This window comes from Stenella coeruleoalba (assembly GCF_951394435.1).
Source record: "Stenella coeruleoalba genome assembly, chromosome: 7".
In the NCBI taxonomy this organism is placed as follows: domain Eukaryota; kingdom Metazoa; phylum Chordata; class Mammalia; order Artiodactyla; family Delphinidae; genus Stenella; species Stenella coeruleoalba.
Window position 1 is genome coordinate 104,813,705 of NC_137153.1, and position 12,556 is coordinate 104,826,260.

Consider the following 12,556-nt stretch of genomic DNA (forward strand, 5'->3'; position numbering starts at 1 on the left):
AGTAAGTACTACAATGAAAAGTTAAAAATTCAGAAAGTTTTTGTTTATACAATTGAGACTCACTGAGCATGGAATGAAGAGTTAATTTCTTAGAATATTAAAGGGAAAAACAAGGGTGATATTTGAAGCATTCCTCTCCCTCCTCAAAGTTTTAACAGTTGAAGATACAGAAGCTGTAAACAGAAGTAGCTCTAGGAACCCCAGGATTATCCATTCACTCTTCAGAAGCCAAGGAACAGATTCACGGAATTAGAGAGCAGAGGAGCTAGATTGGGTTCTCAGTGTCACCTAGGGCTGCACATCTGAAGAAGAGAAGAGAGAGGTCCAAAGTCTCAAAACAAGATAGGGGTAGAATGGGGACCAGAATTCAAGTTCCTGCCTCCCAGTGCACCCTGGGACTCCTGCTTTGTCTGTACGCCAGGTCCTCTCCATCTCCAGGTCACCGCAATCTATCTTATCCCATCTGAGTATGTGAAAGGGAAGTTTGTTTAAGAGAAATATATTTTTATCTTCTGCCTCTTGAATCTTGATCCATATTAGTGACAACTTTTATGCTGATCAGTGAGGCTGAAGAGGTCTGCATCGTGTGTGGAGCAGGCTTCTTGCTCATGTGTACGTCTGGATCTGAAATAAATACCAGAAGAAAGGGTGTCTTGAGAGTCTGTTGTGCGGTTGCCAACTGAGTGTTTGAATTCAGATGGATCACATGCAACACTTCAAATGGTCTTCAGCTCAGTATCCAAACATTTGGTTTCTTATCTATGCTAATTCCAAATTTTCTAAAGGAGCTGAAAGTTTATTGTGGATAAGTTCATACATGCCTGAAAAAGACACAGCTGAAGTAGGTTTCACTTGTTGGGTGGGGCTGGGATTTGCCTTCCCAAATGTGTAAGAAAAATGTTTAAGTAGAATGAAGAGAAATAATTCCTGGAAATAGATTTTTTTTTAATCTAGAAAGAATATAAAGATGATCTGTTCTGGAGATGAACAGTAAATAGGTTGAGTAGTCAGCTGCTCTCTCGTGGAATGTGTTGAGGATCCTGACGCTAAACTCTTGCACATCACGAGAGAAGATCACGTAGATTGGCGATGCCTGCCATGAGCTTGGAAGGTGTTGGTGGCAGCACACAGGTCAGACATAAGCCATCGATGGTCTGATCTAATGCAGTCACTCTCTAAAGTCAGAAGGTAATGGTGACTAGGTGGGTGTCATCCAGGTGCACAGCCTACATTTATGGGCTTCTCTTACATGACTTTTTATCATGCTGGGATGACTTCAGACCTGTTATCTTCCAGTTGATAGAGAAGAGGCTCACTACTGCCCATCAGTTTCTCCATGTGTTTTTTTAACTTGCAGCAAAAACAAAACTATTAGTGAAATAAGGTCTCTTCCCATCCAAAAAAGAAAAAAAAAAAAAAAAAGGTCTCAGATGGGGCCCCTAGACCTCCACATGGCCTTGTCATGGCATCTCAACTCTAGCTACTCCATTGGAAGAACGTTTGGATTCCTCATAGATGTTCTCAAGTTAGAAGGAAAAGCCCAGCCTTTCCTGCCTTTCTCTAATTGATGCTTGTCTGCAAAGAGAGTAAACAAGGCCCAGATTTTTATTCATCTGTGGGGTTGTGGGTAGCTGGTTTTTTTTTTCCCCCTTGAGCCTGCCTGGTTCTATACTACATAAAGGAGAATTTTAGAAAGAAGAGCCCTGCCTAAATGCAGGGAAGAATCAGCCAGGCTAAACATGCTTGTAGCATATGGGAAGAGACTCCAGCAACGTGAGCAGTGTTGGACAGATGTGCTGAGGAGGGATGGTTAAGGAACAGAATCCTCTCCTCCATTTTTTAGTTCTTCCAGCTGATCCCACCCAAACAAAGCCTTCTTAGTGTTTCAGAGCCACAGATGGACAGAAAGCTGCCCATACTTTCTGTCTCTCCGTCTCTTATCCCCTTTTTCTCCTTAGTAGGATTTGAACCAAATGGCTTTGAGCTTTCCCCCACTAATTCCCTAGACTTCTAGGGAAACATACATCCCCACAAACATGTGTGGACAGAAATAAACATCTAATGCAAAAACTATAAACAGCTGCGTTTCAACACCAATTTCTAGGATCCACTGTGTTTTCCAAGAAGGGGAGGCTAGTGTCACCTAGACCTGAATAGAAACACATCCTAAAGGTTTAGAAAATAAAATTCAAACAGTAGAGACTAAGCAGCCCAGAGATGTGCCAGATGGGTTGGACTTAATTTTAGAAGATCTGAACACTAGCCCTGTCTGTCTGTCTGTCTCTCTGTCTGTCTTTCCCTCTCTCTCTCTCTCTCTCTCTCTCACACACACACACACACACACACACACACACGCACACACAGACTGCATGTTCTTGGGAAAATTATTGTCTTTTCTGGGCCTGAGTTCCTTCTCTACAAATGTTCTCTGCCATCCAGCCTCTTTGTCCCATAATAGCACTTGTTCCTACAGAACTTTGTATTCAGTTCAGTTGCCTGATTGTTCCTGCTGCATTGGACTGTGATTATATGCTTGGTCTGCTAATGTGAGGTGAGAGAATCTGAGTTTTAGAGGCAGATTTGGATTAAAATCCTGGCTCCACCCCCTCAGATGTATGACCTTGAGCAAGCCATTTCTCCATGCTTAATTTTATAAAGGGAGGAAAACAAAACATGGTGATGATAATGTGTACTTACTAAGGTTCTTTTGAAGGCTGAAAGTTAGAGCACATTCTTGTAATGTCTTGCAATAGCCTATAATGGAAAATAATTTGAAAAAATATACATATATAACTGAATCACTTTGCTGTATACCTGAAACTAACACAGTATTGTAAATCAAACTATACTTCAATTTTTAAAAATCAGAGCACATATAAAAATGCCTACTTAGGTATAGTCTTAAGATACAGTAAATCTTAGTTTCCTTAAGTTTCCTTAATATGTAGCGTAAGCCTGGCATGTAGTGGGTATTCCAAAAATTCATTTTGGAAAGAAAAAGAGAGAGTGAAACAGAGCAAGAGAAAAGAGGAGAGAAGGGAGAGGGAGGGAAAGATAAAAGGAAGGAAGGAAGGGAAAGAAGGAAGGAGAGAGAAAGAAAAGAGGAAGAGAAAAAAAGAAAAAACAGGAAGGAAGAAATAAAGGTGGATAGGTAGAAGGGAAGAAGAAGTGGTGGAGGAAGAAGGGAAATAGTGTTAGTCATGCCCTCTTCATCAGCCTGTTAGTTCCTAAGGGGCACCTGTGGCATACTCATCTCTTTACCCTCAATTCCGAGTATTGACATTAGCATATCATAACTACTCAAGTAATGTGTGCTGGCCAGATTTTATTAATCTTTAAAATGAGGATAATGATACATGTCACACTTTATATAAGGCTTCTATAAGCATCGGATGAAATGTTGAGTGTGAAAATACTTCGTAAATATAGCAAAGGTGCTGATGATGGACCTCGGGTCTGGTCTAAGATGTTAAGCTTGTCCCAAGCCCCTGTTTGCATAATCTAATAAACTGGGAACTGAGGAGACTACTTAGTAAAAGTAGGTACAGACATATGCAGACACATTTAATAATACTCTGTGTGTGGAAGGATGAGCATAGGAGAGAGCTGAAAACTGGAGTATACAATCCAGTTGGACAATGGGTTTGCTGAGAAAAAATGCATCATAAAAGAAGGAGCTTGGGGAGTAAAAGGTGGGTAGAATGGGAAGAGCTGTCTAAATAAGCTCTTTATCACTTAGGAAACCAAGCAGCCCTACTGTGGGACTTCACCAAGTGAAGGAAGAAAAAAATCTCCCTTAGCAGGAAAATGATGAGTTGCCACATAGGATTGGGGGCATGGTATACCAGATGACTAAGTGTAGTCTGTGCCAAAGATGTCCATGTAGACAACTTTGTGCAAACTCCACAGTGCAGAGGCTAGAGACAATGATTTATCACAGGTTTTTATGGTAGATACCAGTGGTTCGTGGTAGGGAGACAACACTGATTTAATAGACATGTAAGACAACTGTCGAAGAAGTCAAAAATTATTGTGGTGGGGAAGAGAGTACAGGGGAAAATGGCAGAAGAGACCAATATTGTTTTCTGATAAGCTTTGTTGGATTGGAAGCCAGATTTAATGTAATTATGTCTTTTCCACTCTGAAGATTCTAAAGAATAGGGACTTTAGGTTACGTAAAGTAGCATGGTACATAAACAGGATTGCTGGACTAGATATTCTAAGTTCACTGACCCAGAGTTTATATACTTCTCTGGGTATAGGAGCCATACATAAAATTTCATATCTCAGCCAGACCAGCTGTTTTCTTATTGGAGTGAGTAAAGAATTGTGGATATAGAGAACCAAATCTTAAAATGGAATAGAAATTGTAGTGGGGCTGAAGGAGGAATCCCTTCCTAGGAAGGCAGTATATTCTTTATGGAACATGGATCCCAGAGCATTTTTCCATTCATAGGTGGCATTTGCTCAGACCAAGAAATATATATGTAGACCATTAATATATAGTTGTATAGGCATTGTACAGTGTATATTTCCCCAGCAGGGAATTAAGAATGAGTTTCCTCTTCCTCAGCTGTTCTTCCAGAACCGGGATGACTTCAGGAATTGCTTCTTATAAGAGATGACGCTTCTCTAGGTGCTGCTTACACTCTGTGAAATCCAGCCAAAGGTGTGGCGGGCGGGGAGGAGGGGAATCTCCTAATGGTCAAGAGGATAAGTCCTGGAACATACACACCTGGACCTCAGGCAAACCTGGGGTCACTTTAGGCAACAGATACTCTTTTCTAAAATGAAGGACATAATATACACTACCAAACGTAAAATAGATAGCTAGTGGGAAGCAGCTGCATAGCACAGGGAGATCAGCTCTGTGCTTTGTGACCACCTAGAGGGGTGGGATAGAGAGGGTGGGAGGGAGGGAGACGCAAGAGGGAAGAGATATGGGGACATATGTATATGTATAGCTGATTCACTTTGTTATAAAGCAGAAACTAACACACCATTGTAAAGCAATTATACTCCAATAAAGATGTTAAAAAAATAAATTAAATAAAATAAAATGAAGGTGGCCGTAGCTTTCTCAACAAGGAGGCATTAAGATGTGAAATAACAAATGAAAAATAATTAGACCGTACTTAGCAAGAGTAAGTAGTCAATAAATTGTTAACATCAATACTGTTGTTATTAGGCTGGCTATTGCCTACAACGTTAGGATAGAAATTTGACAGGAGGACCTCAGGGGTAATCCCATCCTACTGGAGGATGTCTCCATTCAATTCACTAAAATTTCTGAGCTCTTAATATTGGCAAGGCATTATAAGGGTTATAAAGATTACTGAGACTTTCCTGATTTTTTCAGTCATAGAAGATCAAAATTCATGAGTTGCCAGTTAACAAAACTATCTGTGAGACAGAGCAAAGAGTAGTTACACCCATTAATTGTTAAAAACTGTTGTGGCCTTTCAAACGAGGGGATTATTTTACCTAAGGGGAGGGTCAGAACAGACTTCATAAAAGGGAGGTTTTCAACAGCCTTGGAAGAATGCATGGGGTGCGGACACACACACCCATGAATGAAGGAGGACGGATATTTTAGTGTGAGGAAGAAGGAAGTACAGAGAAACGTACAGACTTGTTACATGTGACAAGAGGACTGAGAAATGAGGCTGAAAATGTAGGCTAGGAGCACACGCAGAAGGTCTTCAGAAATTCTCAATTTTATAGGCAGTGGGGAAGCATCACATGCCTTTTTTGAATGGACTGTAAATTCTGTACGATTAGAATATTCAGTTTTGTGTCTGAATTTCTCATGATCTTAATGTAATGACTGGCAAGTACTCAATTATTGTTTAAGTGAGGAGTGGGTGGATGGGTGGATAGATGAACAGATGAATTCAATAACAGTTGCGGAAGATGTGCACCCAGCTGCCTCGTACTCATCTGCTTATTCATTCATTCATTCCTTCCTTCAGTATGTAGTCGATATTAAATAAACAGGTATTTCAGAAACTGTGCTGCCTGCTCTTTGTGCCTTGAACCTGACAGCAATTCTCCTCTCGACATAAGCCCAGGGAAGACCATCTTGCCTACCCTGTGGGGAGAGTAACTTTTAATGTAAGACACCCTACGTATTGGAAGCCAGGGATTGTTTTTTTTTTTCCTTAGTCATTTTTGTTGAATCACTGAGTTGATTTTAATAAGGAGGACAATTCTTTAAAACTTTGGATCCCCCCCAAAGCCAATTTTTATGTTGCCCCGAGCACTGCAGTTGAGGCTGCTCTGCCTGGCTACTAATACTCTAATGGAGCTGCGTGCCCTCTCACAGAGGGGAAATCAGACATTGTGCTGAGCTGATTAGAAGTGATGGCATGGAGCTTCTTCCTGAGAACGGAAGTCCTGTAACCTCAAATACCAAGGACTATAAATCTCAGCAATATATAATGATAATTGGTTTGAAAGGCCTAATCGACACAGAGAACGGAAGCCAAGAGCAGAATGCTCAAAACTGGAAGCACCGGGCCTCCGCCTCCTTCCAGAAGGAGATGTGTCATTTTCTCCCTCAGTGCTGGGAACAGCAGTAAAGGATTTAAAAAGCTGACCTTCACTAAAGGCCAAACTGGAGGCCCTGCCTGATGGTTAGTAGGGTCTAAAATAGAAGTCTGTCTGCAGCACATTAAGCTGGGAAGCTGGTAAAAATCTGGATTCCTAGTTGTGATTTTAGACATAGTGAATCAGAATCTCTGAATTTGAGCCTAGAGGTTAGTATTTTGAACAAGTTCCTAACTGACTCTTATGCACAGTGATGTTTGAAGACCACTGCTGCCAATTTCAGTCTTCATCTAGTACTCTGTGAGATCTTCCTCAGTTTCCTGCCTCTATGTGATAGTGGAAACACCTCTGATCTTGGGTTTAACAGACCCATGTTCAAGGGGCTTTCAGCAAGCTCTGAATTCTTTCTCCATATCCCTTTCTCCTGATTTGCAAAATGAACGAAACAAAGTCTACCAGGCTATGTTCTTATAAGATCCTGAACAATTGGGCAGAATATGAAAACACGAGGACCTGGTAAAGAACCAATATTATTGGTCATGGACTTGAAACGTGCATAACCTTGGAGAATGTAAAAGAAGGATTGGGTAGTATCTGTGCCTCAATTTGAGACTCGCAAAGTCAAACGTTTTTGAGCTCAGAGGCAGGTTGACTGAGATACAGAGCATTGGGCAGACCTGGACTTGACTCTCAGCCACATTGCTTTTTAGCTACAGAGGCTTAGGCAAGTCACTTAGTCTCCCTCAGCCTCGAATTTATCATCTGTAAAATGGGCATAAACGATCTGCCTCTTGTAGTTACTGTATTAGAGATATTTATGTAATGTATTTGGCACGTATGAATACAAATACATGAACTCAGTGATGATGACACAAGCTGGCTTGAAGGGGAACTGCTAAAGCCTCTCGTAACCTTCCTTAGCCACGCCCCCATTATTTGATGTTGGACAACTGACATTTTCTCTATCACGTGTAATATGTCATGCAAGTTTCAGGTTCCTAAGTTACGCCTTTCTAAACAGATAGTTACTTAAGTGCCCCCACCCCAAAGAAACTATGGAGTCCTCACTCCATAACCATTTACCTGTTTAACATTTATGTAACTTTGAGGAGGTCACTTAGCATCACTTTCCTCCTCTGCACGATGGCCATACTAACTGTACCTTTATTAGGATAAGTGATGCTAATTGTTGTAACAGATAAAACTTGAAATCCTAGTGCATCCTTATTAAAGTGAAAGATTATTGTCTACTCACGTCTTAGTCAAGTAAGAATTAGCCAGGTTTGGGAGATTTTTATCCATGCAGATTTTCAGGGACTCAGTCTCCTTCCACTTTGTGGCTCCCATCTTTAACATTAAGTTGCCAAGGTCACTGCGGAAAGAGAAGGGAGACCATGGAGACAGAATGCCAGACACTCAAGTGCCTCAATGCAAAAGTGACACATCTCTTCTGCTCATGCTTCACTGACCAGAGCTGCTCACTCTGCCCCATGTAGATGCAACAGGGGCTTGAATAAAGTCCCTGGCAAGCACTCACTTCCTACCAGCAACTTTACATTATGAAAGGAGAATGCAAATCTCTGTCTCAGCCACCATTACTAAGTCATAAAGTTGCTGTGAAGATGAAATGAGAAAATACGCATTGAATGCTTAGCGCAGAGCCTGGTACATAGCATCTAATCAATAAATGTTAACTGAAGCCATCGTTCTTAATGCCACAAGGTTAATTTCGTTCTTTGTAAACACTAGTGGAATCCTTTGGATGCTAATGACTTATTTAAATACCAGATTGGGGCTTCCCTGGTGGCGCAGTGGTTGAGAGTCCGCCTGCCGATGCAGGGGACACGGGTTCGTGCCCCGGTCCGGGAGGATCCCACATGCCGCGGAGCGGCTGGGCCCGTGAGCCATGGCCGCTGAGCCTGCGCGTCTGGAGCCTGTGCTCCACCACGGGGGAGGCCACAACAGTGAGAGGCCCGCTTACTGCAAAAATAAATAAATAAATACCAGATTGGCTATCTTGATGATCTATCCTGATTTTAGTCTGATTTTCATTAATTCATTCAACTCACACTTACTGAATGACTACTGAGTACCAGCAGTGAACCACACTCTCCCTTTGCCCAAGCATTACATGGAATGGTGCAGAGAAAGGACATGAACACTGTGCAATTACATAAATGGTTATTTAAATTGTAGTTGTGATAAGTTACATGACAGAGAAGTACAGAGTACTAAAAAGGTGCGTACCTAGAGGACCAGCCTAGGCTGTAGGTTAAGCAAGGCTTCTCTGAGACCTACAGAATGAATGGAAGTTGACCACATGAATAAATGGAGGAAAGATTTTAAGCAGGGGGAACAGACCTGAGCCTCTTCTTTCAGATCTCACTAACTCAGTCCTGGGGATCATTCAGCTCTGATAGCAGACCTGATGGAATGTTCCAAAGAATAATCAGTTTAAAAAAACAAATAAATAAAAGCATCCTGGTAAGTGTGTCCACAAAGAACATTAGCAATTTACAAAGAATACACAACATCCAAACACTTTAGCAGCTCCAAGGAACTCACAAATGTTGTTATGCAGTTACAAACTTCCTTTTCTCTAATTTGAAATCTTCAACAAGTCTTTTCTGTACATAACTTTTCTCAGCTTGATTCCGGTCACTGAATGTGTTCAAAATAGAACTACTTTTGTGATTTGTCCTGCTCTTGGCTGTATATCCACTCCTCACCAGTTCTTCCAACACCCCTCAAAATGCAGAAATATCTTATATTAGATGTTCTTGTCACAGAATAATAATAATAAATAAGTCAGGAGGAAGCTTTTGAAGGTGATAGATAGGTTTATGGCTTAGATTGTGTTAATGGCTTCATGGGTGTATACTTAGCTCCAAACTTATCAAGTTGTATACATTAATTATGTACAGCTTTTCGTATGTCAAAAATAATAGCTTCAAAAAGTGAAATAAAAATGCAGAAATAGTGTGCACATGTGGACTCCTAAGCACACACACATACACACATGCATACACAGAGTAGGGGAGTATTACTGGGGGTGATGGAGAGTTCTACTAAGTAGACCTAAGGATTTTATGTCCTGGCTCTGCCATTTGCTTGTTGTGTGATCCAAACTCGTTAACACTGCATTCAAAGCCCCTCGTGGTACCAAAATCTGAGAGCTCAGCACCTTCCACCCTTCTTCCCAGCATGTGCCCTCAGTTATAACCAGAGCAAGCATCTCAGGTCCCTGATGGACATTGTGCATCCACTGTTTTATACGTGATGTGAGCATATACCACCTGAGATGCTCTCCATAAGCACAGCCTCTGTCTCCACCCTCTTCCACACACGCTCCTGCTCAGTATTAACACGGGTCTCAATCTCTATCATTTAACTTTTATCTTGTATTTGCCTTATTCCCTGGGTTCCTGTTGCTGTGCTTAAGCCACTGGTAGCAGTTGTTGAGATCTTTTCTAATGATTTATGTGCCTTCCTCTCTCACTAATCCTTGTAAGTTCCCTGGCAGGGGTCGATTGTGTGTGTGTGTGTGTGTGTGTGTGTGTGTGTGTGTGTGTGTGTTTCCCCAACACCTAGTGCAATGTCTGATTGCACATAATGGGCATTCAGTGCATGTTTGTTAATCACATGCCTTTTCTAATCATTTGTCCTCTCTGAGCCTCAGATTTTTCACCTGTGGAAATGAAAAATAATACCCTACCTAGTTCATCCATCCTCCTATCCTCCTATTAAATGAGAACATGCTTGTACGGTGCTTAGCAAAGAGTCTACCATAAAGTATGTGGGAGTGATTGATTAACAAACATTTGAGTACCTACTATGTCCTAGATCAGAAGCGTAAAAATTCTTTGCCAATGATTAAGCACTCTGCAAGAAGAGGCATATATTTAATAATCATAATGAGATTATTACAACATTAAGACAAATATGTGCATACGTTGCTGCTTGTTTAATTATAATAATGATAATAATATGAATAACCCTGTTCATGCTCTTGAAGACTAATGAGAAGAGTAAGGAATGCAGAGTTTGTAAACACTGGGGTTCTGAACAAGATGATAATACTTGATGCATAACCAGTTATGAATTCCAGGGCCAGTGAATTTAATACATTTTATATCATTGCAAATGTTTGCTCTACTCCCAGGGAAGATTAAAAAAAATATTCTTGTGTTTGGCTCAGAAGCTTGCTTCTCTCCTGGCAGTGTGCATCAGACTAAATGTCACTAGAATATTTCAGCATATGTGGGTAAATATTTACACTCATTTTAAACAGATATTCCAAATTCCTTGTTGTTTTTCAGCAGAGGCCTAAACCTGGTGGTAAAAGTCATGAATAGAACTTTTTCATTCTCACTAAGTGAGAAGGGACTTTTCAAGGATTCTTGCCTCCAGGGTGCTCTATTTTTCTCCTCCTTTCTCTTTGGGTTGAGTTGTTGGAAGGGAGAACTGGCCCTCTGCCATGGAACTCTCTACCAAGCCACTTCGAATTATTGCTACATGGTCCCTGAGAGCCAGTAGAGATTCAGCTGTGATCTCAGGGGGAAAAAGACATATAAAGGAAAAAAATATGGAAGCTATGATATGAAGAAGTTAACTCTTGGAAAAATGCAAAATGCATAGTGTTATGGCCTTGGGTTGCAAATGAATGGACAAGGACTTAGACCAAACTTCTGATTCTAAGAGGAATGAGAAATTATGATGGGAACAAATCAAAGATTGTACTTGTTCTTTGGAGACGTAGAGAGCAAAAAGGGTGCATCAGTGGGAGGATATTGCTGGATCTACAGGTTGATAACACACAGAGATTGGGTTATAGACGTTTTTGTTTGTGTTTGAGATGCACGAAAATGCATATGTGTGTGTATATCTGTACGTATGTATGTATTAGCAATTTCCCTTGCTTTCTAAAATTCATCAGTAATAGAGGCACTCACTTAGAAAAGGAAAAAAGACCTCTGCTAATAGAGCAAAGGAAGAAGCCAGGCAAAGCCTCAGTCTTGTCTAATGGGCTCCTCTGAAGCACCATTGATGCCACAGAGTTGCCCCATCTTGAGGCAAGAGGATCCAGTTTTATGATCCTGTATCAGTTAATTCTTGTGCCTGCCGGGTTTCCAAGGGGTTTGAAGGTAAGAGCTACCTCCTAGGCTGTCTGAGTAACTCACCCTTGGCCAAGGGAAATTCTTTAGTGTGAGTGCAGTGATCTGTTTGTGACTCCCAATTGCTGAGGGATGGAAGGGAATCTGTGTGGGCATCAACAGCAACTACTATATCGGGGTTGAAATCCATAGAGGGACAAGTTAGAGTCATAGAGTGCCGTAAATTCAGAGACAGAGGAACTGGTTCGTTTATTCTATTGGTACATTGATTAAGCATCCATCCATTCCACTGGTAAAACTGCTATGCACCCGGAATGCAAAGACCAGAGGCAGTCATTGTGTATTCTTCATCCTAGTATAATCGGGGTAAGAATTCTGCCTTAGAATCTAATAAAGGGGAGAAAAAGGACACGTCAAGTCCTGATGACAAGACAACACTTAAACATACTTGTGCACCTGCTAAGTGAGCAGTCCTACGCTTTGTACCATGGAGGCAACAAGGATGTGTAAGTGTGGCTTTCACTTTTGGGAAGGTAATGAGTGAAAAGGGCTTCATAAAATACAAGGCATGATGTACTCAGTGTCTCATAAGAAGCAGGAAGTTTAAGTATGGAAAGACCCAGAGGAAAGAGAAATCATCAACTGCAGAAATCATGGAAATCTAAGAATTGACATTGGAGCTGACTCTTAAAGGATGGGCAGGCAGAATATGAGCATACGTCAGTGGGGGAGAAGGTGTTCCAAACAGAAGGAATGGCTTAAGTAAAGGTAGAGAGAAAATACAGTTTCACATAAATTGTGCTATGTGATTGCCAAATCGTGAAGTTTTGCCGGAATAGCAGGTGAAAAATAGGGAAGCAGTAGGAGGTGAGCATGGAGAAGTAGGCAGACCT

General features: G+C 41.2%; 1 protein-coding gene across 3 annotated transcripts in view; it reads left to right on the top strand.

Moving 5' to 3' along the window:
- Positions 1-12,556, top strand: part of PAPPA (pappalysin 1) — a gene marked incomplete at its 5' end in the record, with an annotated part of 543,378 nt that overhangs the window by 117,662 nt on the left and 413,160 nt on the right. The gene's annotated exons all lie outside the window — the stretch shown is intronic.